Below are 12,600 nucleotides of genomic sequence, written 5' to 3'. Positions count from 1 at the left end.
GCCGGGCTGCCTGCAGCAGGATGGGAGGCGCCAGATTGCCATCGCGGCCATGGTGGCCAACTTCACCAAGTCTACGCCCAACCCGCCCTCCCTGTTGCAGCATGATGAGCTGGAGACCTACTTCCATGAGTTCTGGCAAGCGATGCACCAGCTCCACTCCCAGGTGGGTGCGGGCGCGGGGCTGCAGGCAGGGGGCGGGGAGGGCCCGGGCTCTCCCGTGGTTCTCAGGCAGGCCCTCGCCACGGGATTCTTCCGCTGATGTCACCCCGCACGTGGTGACGCCCTCGGTGTCAGTTTCCATCATCAAACCCCACGCACAGGGCGTGTAAAAAAATGGAAGTGGATGTCCTCGAGACTCTGGAGCCTGGAAGCCGCAGATCAAGGAGTCAGGACTGGTTCCCTGCATGTTAAATACGTGTATTCAAGAGTTGCCTTTAAAAAGACAAAAGAAAAGAAAGGAACGTTGCATGCAAGTCTGGTGACAGGCGGTGATGAGAACCAGAGGGTAGGCTCTGGGGCCGGGAGCGCTGTGCCCTGTGAGGCCCTGGGGCTGCTGCCAGTCTCGGTGGAGGCTCAGCAAGTCCCAGGGACTTCCCCACCGGGGGGGCGGGGGTGTCCCCAGCTGAGCGTCTGGGCCCAGGACCCAGTGCTCCTTCAGTCTTCCTGCGGTCAGCCCTTCGTCCTGAGAGCGATGCTCTCACAGGCTGCACCGGAGCGCGTGGGGACACTTTACTGAGCTGTGCAGCCGTCACTACTGCCCTATTTTGGAACATTTCCCTCACCCCAAAAATGTCCCTCACGCCTTTAGTTATCATTCCCTCCCCTCCCCTGCCCCTGACAACCAGGAACCCACTCTGACTCTGTGGATCTACCTGTTCTGGATGTTCCCCCTCAGTGGGGTCACACCGTGTGCCCTTCTGTGTCTGACTTGTCTCGCTGAGCATCGTGTTCTCAGGGTGCATCCACGTGGCAGCGAGTGTCAGGGCTTCACACCTTTGCGTGGCTGAGGGCCGGAAAAAAGACAAACGACAAGAAAGGCACGTTACCTGCGACTCTGGCGACAGCCGGTGATGAGAACCAGAGGGAAGGCTCTGGGGCCGGGAGCGCCGCGCCCTGTGAGGCCCTGGGGCTGCTGCCAGTCTCGGTGGAGGCTCAGCAAGTCCCAGGGACTTCCCCACCGGGGGGGCGGGGGTGTCCCCAGCTGAGCGTCTGGGCCCAGGACCCAGTGCTCCTTCAGTCTTCCTGCGGTCAGCCCTTCGTCCTGAGAGCGATGCTCTCACAGGCTGCACCGGAGCGCGTGGGGACACTTTACTGAGCTGTGCAGCCGTCACTACTGCCCTGTTTTGGAACATTTCCCTCACCCCAAAAATGTCCCTCACGCCCTTAGTTATCATTCCCTCCCCGCCCCCTGCCCCTAACAACCAGGAACCCACTCTGACTCTGTGGATCTACCTGTTCTGGATGTTCCCCCTCAGTGGGGTCACACCCTGTGTGCCCTTCTGTGTCTGACTTGTCTCGCTGAGCATCGTGTTCTCAGGGTGCCTCCACGTGGCAGCGAGTGTCAGGGCTTCACACCTTTGCGTGGCTGAGGGCCGAAAAAAAGACAAACGACAAGAAAGGCACGTTACCTGCGACTCTGGCGACAGCCGGTGATGAGAACCAGAGGGAAGGCTCTGGGGCCGGGAGCGCCGCGCCCTGTGAAGCCCTGGCGTTGCTGCCAGTCTCGGTGGGGCACGGGCAGCGCCGTCCCCCAGAGCTGCTGGCCAACTCATCAAGTCCCGGCTGGCCAACCCCGGTGCGGTCGGGCCGAGGGAAAGGAAAGGGGCTCCCGGACCGCCCGGCTGGAAAGCGCGGCCTGCACACAGTGCCAGCCCCCCGTCTCCTTCCTCCCGCCCTCCAGGCCTCTTCAACCTGCGCCAGATCGTCCTGGCCAAGGTGGACAAGGCCCTGCACACGCAGACGCCCGCGGACCCGGCCCAGGAGAATGCCCGCCTCTGCCAGGAGGTCCTCGGGGTCCCAGCCACGCCAGGTAGCCAAGTGCACGCCGGGCCCACCTTAGCGGTCGCTTGGCGGCTACTGCCCAGGTCAAGAGGATCCTCTGGTGGTGTGTGAAGGGGGACCGACTGACGGGCTCTGGCCGAGGCCCGCTGACCTCTGGCCTCTTCCTGCCTCGGTTCCTGGGCTGGTCCCTCCAGCTGTGGCCCGCGGAGTCCGAGGGTGGGGTGGGCGTATCTGCACGTGCTTTCTGGAGAGCCTGGAAGAGGCAGGAGAGGGCTTCATACCCCGGACGGAACGCGTCGACGAGGTTTGCCCGTGCGTGTCGGTGCGGAGACGCAGTTCACTCCCTCGTGAGCGCTTGAACCCGCGCCCTCCCCGTGCTGGAAGGTGAGCCCTGACTCATCCCTCGGAGCCTCGGGCAGCTGACCTTGTAAGAGGCTTCGGGGTGAACCCTCGTGAGCTTCAGCAGAAAGTCGGCAAAAATTTATTTGTGTCCCTCCACTGAGTTGCCCGCAAGGTCCCCGTTTTCTAGAAGTGTTGGGCCAATACTCCCTCTAGTGGCAGGGGACTCAGACAGGGCTGCTTTGAGGCCCCCTCTCTGGGGAAGGGGCACGGAGCGGCCAGGGGGCCGGGCAGGAGCTTCTCCGCGTGTGTCCCAGGGACCCACCTGCTTGCGACCTTCGGCCACCTGGCAGGAAGCTACGACGCCCAGTCCTATGGCTACCTGTGCAGCGAGGTGTACTCCGCGGACACGTTCCACACACGTTTCAAGCGGGAGGGCGTCCTGAGTGGCAAGGTGAGAGGCCAGCCTGCCATGCAGACCAACACGGAGGTCCTTGGCCTGGGCCTAGATGCTTGTGCCGCCCGCCTGGGCCTGCCAGGCTCTGAGGGCCCTGCCCTGGACCCCCTGCTCCCCTGCCCTTTCTTGAGTCACAGCAGAGGTGGCCACACCCACACCCTCAGTGAAGGGGGTGCTCCACCCTCCTGCAGCCCCACCCCCTCTCGTCAGGTTGCCATGGACTACAGAAGCTGCATTCTGAGGCCAGGGGGCTCCGAGGATGCCAAGGGCATGGTGAAGCTCTTCCTGGGTTGTGACCCCACGCAGGACGCCTTCCTCCTGAGCAAAGGGCTGCAGGTTGAGGGCTGCAAGCCGCCGGCCTGCTGAAGGCACGGGGTTTTGCCCACCCAGGCGGGCCGGGTGCCTTAGCGCCCCGTCGGGGCGGGGGAGGGGCCGCGTGTCCTCCCAGCCCCTGAGTCCCCGGCGGCCGGCCTAGGCCAAAACTCTCCACCTGGAAGTGTCTGGAGAGCCTGGCATCAAGGCTCCCCCTTGTTGCACTAATGCAATCCCTTCCTGGGGAGCTTTCCTGGTAACAAAACGGTTCTTTGAAAACGCAGCCGTTAATAAAAAGACTCTACTCCTGGTCTCTGCCTGCCGTCCCTTCCACCACAGGAGTGGCATGGGGGCCGTCACACTGGGGGGAGTTCTGACCTTGGTCGGGGATCAGCCCTGGGGCCGTGGTGACGCGTCTGGGTCACTGGGAGATGGCTGAGCTGTGGGGTGAGTTCAGACGGGGATGGTGCCCCGCACCCCGGCCGGGCAGGCTCTCCAGTGAGGGGGTGTCAGTTTCCTGCCAGCCTCTCGCCCGTCACTGTTTGGCATCTCGGGGGCTGTGATTGGCTGGAGCTGGTTCTGGCGGTGGGCACAGCTGTGGGAAGCCCGGCTGTGGCTGTCCCTGTCCCCGTGTCCTGTCCTCCTGCTCAAGGCCGGCCGGCTGGCTCCCTCTGATCATCGGCAGCTGCTGAAGTCTGGACCACAGCAGGGGGCTGCCTTCCTGGGTCCTAGCGATTCTTCCCAAAGGCCTTAGGGATGTGTTTTGGTGGCAGTAGGAATTCAGAGAGGGTGCTGCACCACTGGAGCGGTAGGGTGGCTCTGGACCGTCCCGTGTGTCCTTCCCGGGCCTTTGAGCTCCTCGGGAGCCCTGCCTCCGGCCCTTCGCCCCCACAAAGGACGCCAGGCAGCGGAGCGAGCGCGCGGGCGGCGCCCCGACCTTCTCCCCGTGGCCCAGGCGGGCAGGCGGTGCCACGCTCTGTCCTCCCCTCAGCCTGCCCGCCCGTTCTCACCCGCCCTAGGGCAGTCGGTTGTGGACCAGGCTGTGGTGTCTGCCCTTCTGCAGCCCCGGCTCAGCTCCCTGCACCCACTTCGGTGCCTTCTGTGTTCTGGGCTGGTCGCAGGCCCAGAGCCGGTGGGCAGGCACCCCGTGGCCGGGAGGGCTGTTCGTGTGAATTCCCTGGGGCTTGAAAAGGAGCACAGCCGGCCTTCCATCAGGCACCTCTCGATGGATATGGAAGGGGCGTGTCGGGGCCTGGGGGCTGCTCGTCTTCCTGTGCACCGAGCCCCCAGGTGGTCCCCGTGCAAAATCCAGGTGTGGCGTTGGCACCCCAGCCGTGTGCCGGGCAGTCCATGGCGGGCGACACAAGCCTCGGGCTGGTGGGCCACAGGGTTCCTGAGCGGCAGGTCAGGACTGAGAGGGTGAGGCCTTTCCCCGGGTCCAGGGCCCAGGCTGATGCCGGCTGGAGGCCCCTCCGCTCACCGCCCGCAACCCCCAGCCCCTGCCCTCACGTGAGCCCCCAGGGCTGAGCTCAGGTGTTGGATGCCCAGGCTCCCCGGTAGCCCAGCCCGTTCCCAGTCCTCCGTGGTCACTGAAGGGCTTGGAAGCGGGTTGCCCCACAGAGACTGCTGTTCTCCGAGCCCTGGGCAGGGGGCAGGGAGGACGGGCACAGGGCCCTGCAGGGGTGTGGTCGCCGGGGCAGCCGGAGCAGCTCCACACAGTAAGTAAGAGCACCTCACCAAAAAACAGTGCGTTTCTCCAGCCGCCCCGGGACCTGAGCTCAGGTCCTGGGGCAGGAAGGGGCAGCACTGCAGCTGTTAGCTGTCACTGGGGGTCGACTGTGGCCCGGTGCCACCTCTTAGATCGTCCCCCGTCCCCTTCCGGGGTTGCGACCGGACCCCTGCCAATCGGGTTCTCACTCCTCCCCATCCCCTACGCCGGCTCCACGAAGGTGGAAGGAACACATTTTTAAAAAGGCTGGAGCCTGGGCTTCCCTGCTGGCGCAGTGGTTAAGAATCCGCCTGCCAATGCAGGGGACAAGGGTTCAAGCCCTGGTCCGGGAAGTTCCCACACGCCGCGGAGCAATGAAGCCCGTGCGCCACAACTACTGAGCCTGCGCTCTAGAGCCCAAAAGCCACAACTACTGAGTCCTCGTGCCCCGACTACTGAAGCCCGCGCGCCTAGAGCCCGTGCTCCGCAACAAGAGAAGCCACCGCAATGAGAAGCCCACGCACCGCAACGAAGAGTAGCCCCCGCTCACCGCAACTGGAGAAAGCACACACGCAGCAAGGAAGACCCAACGCAGCCAAAAATAAATAAATTAAATAAATAAATAAATTTTTAAAAATCATATTAAATACCTATCAATGAGATTTTAAGAAATAGTCAGGACCAGAGCCTCCCATCAAGCCTCTTAGATAGCCTCAACCACCAGAGGGCAGACAGCAGAAGCAAGAGAAACTACAATCCTGCAGCCTGTGGACCAAAAACCACAGTTACAGAAAGATAGAGAAGATGAAAAGGCAGAGGGCCATGTACCAGATGAAGGAACAAGAAAAAACCCCAGAAAAACAACTAAATGAAGTGGAGATAGGCAACCTTCCAGAAAAAGAATTCAGAATAATGATAGTGAAGACGATCCAGGACCTCGGAATAAGAATGGAGGCAAAGATTGAGAAGATGCAAGAAATGGTTAACAAAGACCTAGAAGAATTAAAGAACAAACAAACAGAGATGACCAATACAATAACCGAAATGAAAACTACACTAGAAGGAATCAATAGCAGAATAACTGAGGCAGAAGAACGGATAAGTGACCTGGAAGAGAGAATGGTGGAATTCACTGCTGCGGAACAGACTAAAGAAAAAAGAATGAAACGAAATGAAGACAGCCTAAGAGACCTCTGGGACAACATTAAACGCAACAACATTCGCATTATAGGGGTCCCAGAAGGAGAAGAGAGAGAGAAAGGACCAGAGAAAATATTTGAAGAGATTATAGTCGAAAACCTCCCTAACATGGGAAAGGTAATAGCCACCCAAGTCCAGGAAGCGCAGAGAGTCCCATACAGAATAAACCCAAGGAGAAACACGCCGAGACACATAGTAATCAAAGTGGCAAAAATTAAAGACCAAGAAAAATTATTGAAAGCAGCAAGGGAAAAACGACAAATAACATACAAGGGAACTCCCATAAGGTTAACAGCTGATTTCTCAGCAGAAACTCTGCAAGCCAGAAGGGAGTGGCATGATATACTTAAAGTGATGAAAGGGAAGAACCTACAACCAAGATTACTCTACCCAGCAAGGATCTCATTTAGCTTTGATGGAGAAATCAAAAGCTTTACAGACAAGCAAAAGCTAAGAGAATTCAGCACCACCAAACCAGCTCTACAACAAATGCTAAAGGAACTTCTCTAAGTGGGAAACACAAGAGAAGAAAAGGACCTACAAAAACAGACCCAAAACAATTAAGAAAATGGTCATAGGAACATACATATCGATAATTACCTTAAACGTGAATGGATTAAATGCCCCAACCAAAAGACATAGACTGGCTGAATGGATACAAAAACAAGACCCATATATATGCTGTCTACAAGAGACCCACTTTAGACCTAGGGACACATACAGACTGAAAGTAAGGGGATGGAAAAAGATATTCCATGCAAATGGAAATCAAAAGAAAGCTGGAGTAGCTATACTCGTATCAGATAAAATAGACTTTAAAATAAAGAATGTTACAAGAGACAAGGAAGGACACTACATAATGATCCAGGGATCAATCCAAGAAGAAGATATAACAATTATAAATATATATGCACCCAACACAGGAGCACCTCAATACATAAGGCAACTGCTAACAGCTATAAAAGAGGAAATCGACAGTAACACAGTAATAGTGGGGGACTTTAACACCTCACTTACACCAATGGACAGATCATCCAAAATGAAAATAAATAAGGAAACAGAAGCTTTAAATGACACAATAGACCAGATAGATTTAATTGATATATATAGGACATTCCATCCAAAAACAGCAGATTACACGTTCTTCTCAAGTGCGCACGGAACGTTCTCCAGGATAGATCACATCTTGGGTCACAAATCAAGCCTCAGTAAATTTAAGAAAATTGAAATCATATCAAGCATCTTTTCTGACCACAACGCTATGAGATTAGAAATGAATTACAGGGAAAAAAACGTAAAAAAGACAAACACATGGAGGCTAAACAATACGTTACTAAATAACCAAGAGATCACTGAAGAAATCAAAGAGGAAACAAAAAAATACCTAGAGACAAATGACAATGAAAACACGACGACCCAAAACCTATGGGATGCAGCAAAAGCAGTTCTAAGAGGGAAGTTTATAGCTATACAAGCCTACCTAAAGAAACAAGAAAAATCTCAAGTAAACAATCTAACCTTACACCTAAAGAAACTAGAGAAAGAAGAACAAACAAAACCCAAAGTTAGCAGAAGGAAAGAAATCTTAAAGATCAGAGCAGAAATAAACGAAATAGAAACAAAGACAACAATAGCAAAGATCAATAAAACTAAAAGTTGGTTCTTTGAGAAGATAAACAAAATGGATAAGCCATTAGCCAGACTCATCAAGAAAAAGAGGGAGAGGACTCAAATCAATAAAATCAGAAATGAAAAAGGAGAAGTTACAACAGACACCGCAGAAATACAAAGCATCCTAAGAGACTACTACAAGCAACTTTATGCCAATAAAATGGACAACCTGGAAGAAATGGACAAATTCTTAGAAAGGTATAACCTTCCAAGACTGAACCAGGAAGAAACAGAAAATATGAACAGACCAATCACAAGTCATGAAATTGAAACTGTGATTAAAAATCTTCCAACAAACAAAAGTCCAGGACCAGATGGCTTCACAGGTGAATTCTATCAAACATTTAGAGACGAGCTAACACCCATCCTTCTCAAACTCTTCCAAAAAATTGCAGAGGAAGGAACACTCCCAAACTCATTCTGTGAGGCCACCATCACCCTGATACCAAAACCAGACAAAGACACTACAAAAAAAGAAAATTACAGACCAATATCACTGATGAATATAGATGCAAAAATCCTCAACAAAATACTAGCAAACAGAATCCAACCACACATTAAAAGGATCATACACCACGATCAAGTGGGATTTATCCCAGGGATGCAAGGATTCTTCAACATACGCAAATCAATCAATGTGATACACCATATTACCAAATTGAAGAATAAAAACCATATGATCATCTCAATAGATGCAGAAAAAGCTTTTGACAAAATTCAACACCCATTTCTGATAAAAACTCTCCAGAAAGTGGGCATAGAGGGAACCTACCTCAACATAATAAAGGCCATATATGACAAACCCACAGCAAACATCATTCTCAATGCTGAAAAACTGAAAGCATTTCCTCTAAGATCAGGAACGAGACAAGGATGTCCACTCTCACCACTATTATTCAACATAGTTCTGGAAGTCCTAGCCACGGCAATCAGAGAAGAAAAAGAAATAAAAGGAATACAAATTGGAAAAGAAGAAGTAAAACTGTCACTGGTTGCGGATGACATGATACTATACATAGAGAATCCTAAAACTGCCACCAGAAAACTGCTAGAGCTAATCAATGAATATGGTAAAGTTGCAGGATACAAAATTAATGCACAGAAATCTCTTGCATTCCTATACACTAATGATGAAAAATCTGAAAGAGAAATTAAGGAAACACTCCCATTTACCATTGCAACAAAAAGAATAAAATACCTAGGAATAAACCGACCTAGGGAGACAAAAGACCTGTATGCAGAAAACTATAAGACACTGATGAAAGAAATTAAAGATGATACCAACAGATGGAGAGATATACCATGTTCTTGGATTGGAAGAATCAACATTGTGAAAATGAGTATACTACCCAAAGCAATCTACAGATTCAATGCAATCCCTATCAAATTACCAATGGCATTGTTTACGGAGCTAGGACAAATCCTCTTAAAATTTGTATGGAGACACAAAAGACCCCGAATAGCCAAAGCAGTCTTGAGGGAAAAACATGGAGCTGGAGGAATCAGACTCCCTGACTTCAGACTATACTACAAAGCTACAGTAATCAAGACAATATGGTACTGGCACAAAAACAGAAACATAGATCAATGGAACAAGATAGAAAGCCCAGAGATTAACCCACGCACCTATGGTCAACTAATCTACGACAGAGGAGGCAAAGATATACAATGGAGAAAAGACAGTCTCTTCAATAAGTGGTGCTGGGAAAACTGGACAGCTACATGTAAAAGAATGAAATTAGAATACTCCCTAACACCATACACAAAAATAAACTCAAAATGGATTAGAGACCTAAATATAAGAGTGGACACTATAAAACTCTTAGAGGAAAACATAGGAAGAACACTCTTTGACATAAATCACAGCAAGACCTTTTTTGATCCACCTCCTAGAGTAATGGAAATAAAAACAAAAATAAACAAGTGGGACCTAACGAAACTGCAAAGCTTTTGCACAGCAAAGGAAACCATAAACAAGACGAAAAGACAACCCTCAGAATGGGAGAAAATATTTGCAAATGAATCAACGGACAAAGGATTAATCTCCAAAATATATAAACAGCTCATTCAGCTCAATATTAAAGAAACAAACACCCCAATCCAAAAATGGGCAGAAGACCTAACCAGACATTTCTCCAAAGAAGACATACAGACGGCCACGAAGCACATGAAAAGATGCTCAACATCACTAATTATTAGAGAAATGCAAATCAAAACTACAATGAGGTATCACCTCACTCCTGTTAGAATGGGCATCATCAGAAAATCTACAAACAACAAATGCTGGAGAGGGTGTGGAGAAAAGGGAACCCTCTTGCACTGTTGGTGGGAATGTAAATTGATACAGCTACTATGGAGAACAATATGGAGGTTCCTTAAAAAACTAAAAATAGAATTACCATATGACCCAGCAATCCCACTACTGGGCATATACCCAGAGAAAACCGTAATTCAAAAAGACACATGCACCCGAATGTTCATTGCAGCACTATTTACAATAGCCAGGTCATGGAAGCAACCTAAATGCCCATCGACAGACGAATGGATAAAGAAGTTGTGGTACATATATACAATGGAATATTACTCAGCCATAAAAAGGAACGAAATTGAGTCATTTGTTGAGACGTGGATGGATCTAGAGACTGTCATACAGAGTGAAGTAAGTCAGAAAGAGAAAAACAAATATCGTATATTAATGCATGTATGTGGAACCTAGAAAAATGGTACAGATGAGCCAGTTTGCAGGGCAGAAGTTGAGACACAGATGTAGAGAATGGACATATGGACACCAAGGGGGGAAAACTGCGGTGGGGTGGGGATGGTGGTGTGCTGAATTGGGCGATTGGGATTGACATGTATACACTGATGTGTATAAAATTGATGCCTAATAAGAACCTGCAGTATAAACAAACAAACAAAACAACTAATACTAAACTTTCATTGGGTTATTTGTATGGAAATATGTTAATATAAATGTTTCAGACATTACATGAAATTTCTAAAAATCTTATATTTGTATGTGTATGGAAATATGTATGGAAATATGTTAATAGAAATGTTTCAGACATTACATGAAATTGCTAAAAATCTTATATGTTCTGGTATAATGTTATATGTAATAATCCTAGTTATTACTTTAAAATGTATATCTCAGAAATAACTAATTTTCTTGTCAACTGCATTATTATGAACTTTCATCAAATCTTTAACCGTGGTCATTTTTAAGTCTTTTGTCATAAAGAAAAAAAAAAAAAAGAAAGAAATAGTCAGTTAGTTAGTTAATTGTGCCGGGTCTTAGTTGCCACAGGCCAGCTCCTTAGTTGTGGTAATGAGATATTTTATATTCTTTTTTGTTCCTGAACAAAGGCCTCAGAATCCAGTATTTATTTGATAATGCTCACAGCATAGCTCAGCACGGAATAGCCACATTGTTTTTCTTTGGCTGCTATGTACCAAACAGCCTTTTGTACTGTTTTACCAAATGCATGTATTTAATACCTGTTTTAAAAAACATAGTGAGATCTCAAAAACTTGAAATTGACTAAAGTAAGATTCTCTCTGTAGTACTACTTATTTGACCAACACCACCTGATAACACCGGTGTGGTGCACCGAGCCTTACTCTAGCATATCGGGATACACCCCGTTTCGACAAGTGTTCATCCTCCAAGTCCCCAAGGCCTCTCACACACTGCCAGTGAAACTGCTTCCTGCTTGGGAAAGAGTGCCCCAGTTCGTTTCTTTAGAAGCTTGAAGGCTATGTAAGCCCTCCAAAAGGTTAGAGGGCAAAGAACAACTCTAAAACTGGCACATTTGTTTAAAGAAAAAGACTTGTCAATATTACAAGAGCCAGCTTGCTTTCACTTGTGACACGTTTTCTTAGGAGGCAAGGGATGTGGCCATGTGACTTGGACAAGCTGTTTCCCTCTGTCTCAGTGTCCCACCTGTGAGTGGGTAGTCTGACGAAGCTTAATGACAGACATCTGAATAACGATCATGAACAGTGGCATCTAATTTCCAAAATAAAAACAGGAGAATGAGTATGTCTTTCACAACAGGACGTCAAGTCTACCTCAAAGATATTGGTAGCCTTGAGTCCACTGCTTCTCACTGAGTGCAACTGTGCCCCCCAGGGGACATCTGGGGAAGTCTGAAGGTGATTTTGGCTGTCACGACTGGGAGGAGAGAGAGGGAATGTTACGGGCACCTAGTGAGTAAGAGGTCGGGACCTTGCTAAACACTCTACGATGCACAGGACTCACACACCACAGCAAAGGTTTATCTGGCCCCAAAAGTCAATGCCTTGGTTGAGAAACCCTGCCTTAGAGCAAACCACGGATACTCATCTTTAGCAGGTAACAGGGCATTTACTACCCACCTGTAAACCTACAGACTTCCCGACTTACACAGCTAATCCTGTGGCAGGAATGAAATAGAGAGCGTGTGACCATCTGGTAGTACCTAGGTTTGCCCCTCAAGTCACATGAGACAGTGCTGGAGACTGACATTTTCTATATTGGAGGTCTCTGGCAAGCCACCAGTTTTCTAACCTAAAAAGTCTAAGCAGCATTGTTACAATACACATAATAACACGACAATTCTGCTTTTATAGAGAAATTCGATGTGGGAAAGGAGCTTATCTGACATCAGAAGCAAATGCTTTGAACACATCACATCTGCTGGTTCGACTGTCAAATCTTGACAGCTGGAGACGTAGGAAGGTAGACAGGAGAGAACAGACCAAAGTTACGGGCCTGCTGAGTCCTCGGGGCTAACCATAATACACTTCGTACTGCCCTGGGTCCAGGGGTGTGTTCTAACACCCTCTCAGTCACTTACGGTCCATAGACAGACCAAGTATAAATTCACAATTACCAGCAAGTGTACCAAAAAAAGGCAGAGTTAAGTAACTT

General features: G+C 49.6%; 1 long non-coding RNA gene across 1 annotated transcript; it reads right to left on the bottom strand.

Annotated features, from left to right (window-relative positions):
* Positions 1-346: 346 nt before the first annotated feature.
* LOC137758227 (uncharacterized) lies at positions 347-1,566 on the bottom strand. Its single transcript, XR_011072871.1, has 3 exons — positions 1,453-1,566; positions 873-1,003; positions 347-432 (listed from the first exon to the last, which is right to left on the bottom strand). It is a non-coding gene; the product is annotated as an uncharacterized lncRNA (long non-coding RNA).
* Between the last annotated feature and the right edge of the window lie 11,034 nt (positions 1,567-12,600).

Source organism: Eschrichtius robustus, unplaced genomic scaffold (assembly GCF_028021215.1).
Source record: "Eschrichtius robustus isolate mEscRob2 unplaced genomic scaffold, mEscRob2.pri scaffold_760, whole genome shotgun sequence".
Taxonomy (NCBI): Eukaryota; Metazoa; Chordata; class Mammalia; order Artiodactyla; family Eschrichtiidae; genus Eschrichtius; species Eschrichtius robustus.
The sequence above is the reverse complement of the archived record's forward strand: the minus strand, read 5'-3'. Positions and strand labels throughout refer to the sequence as shown.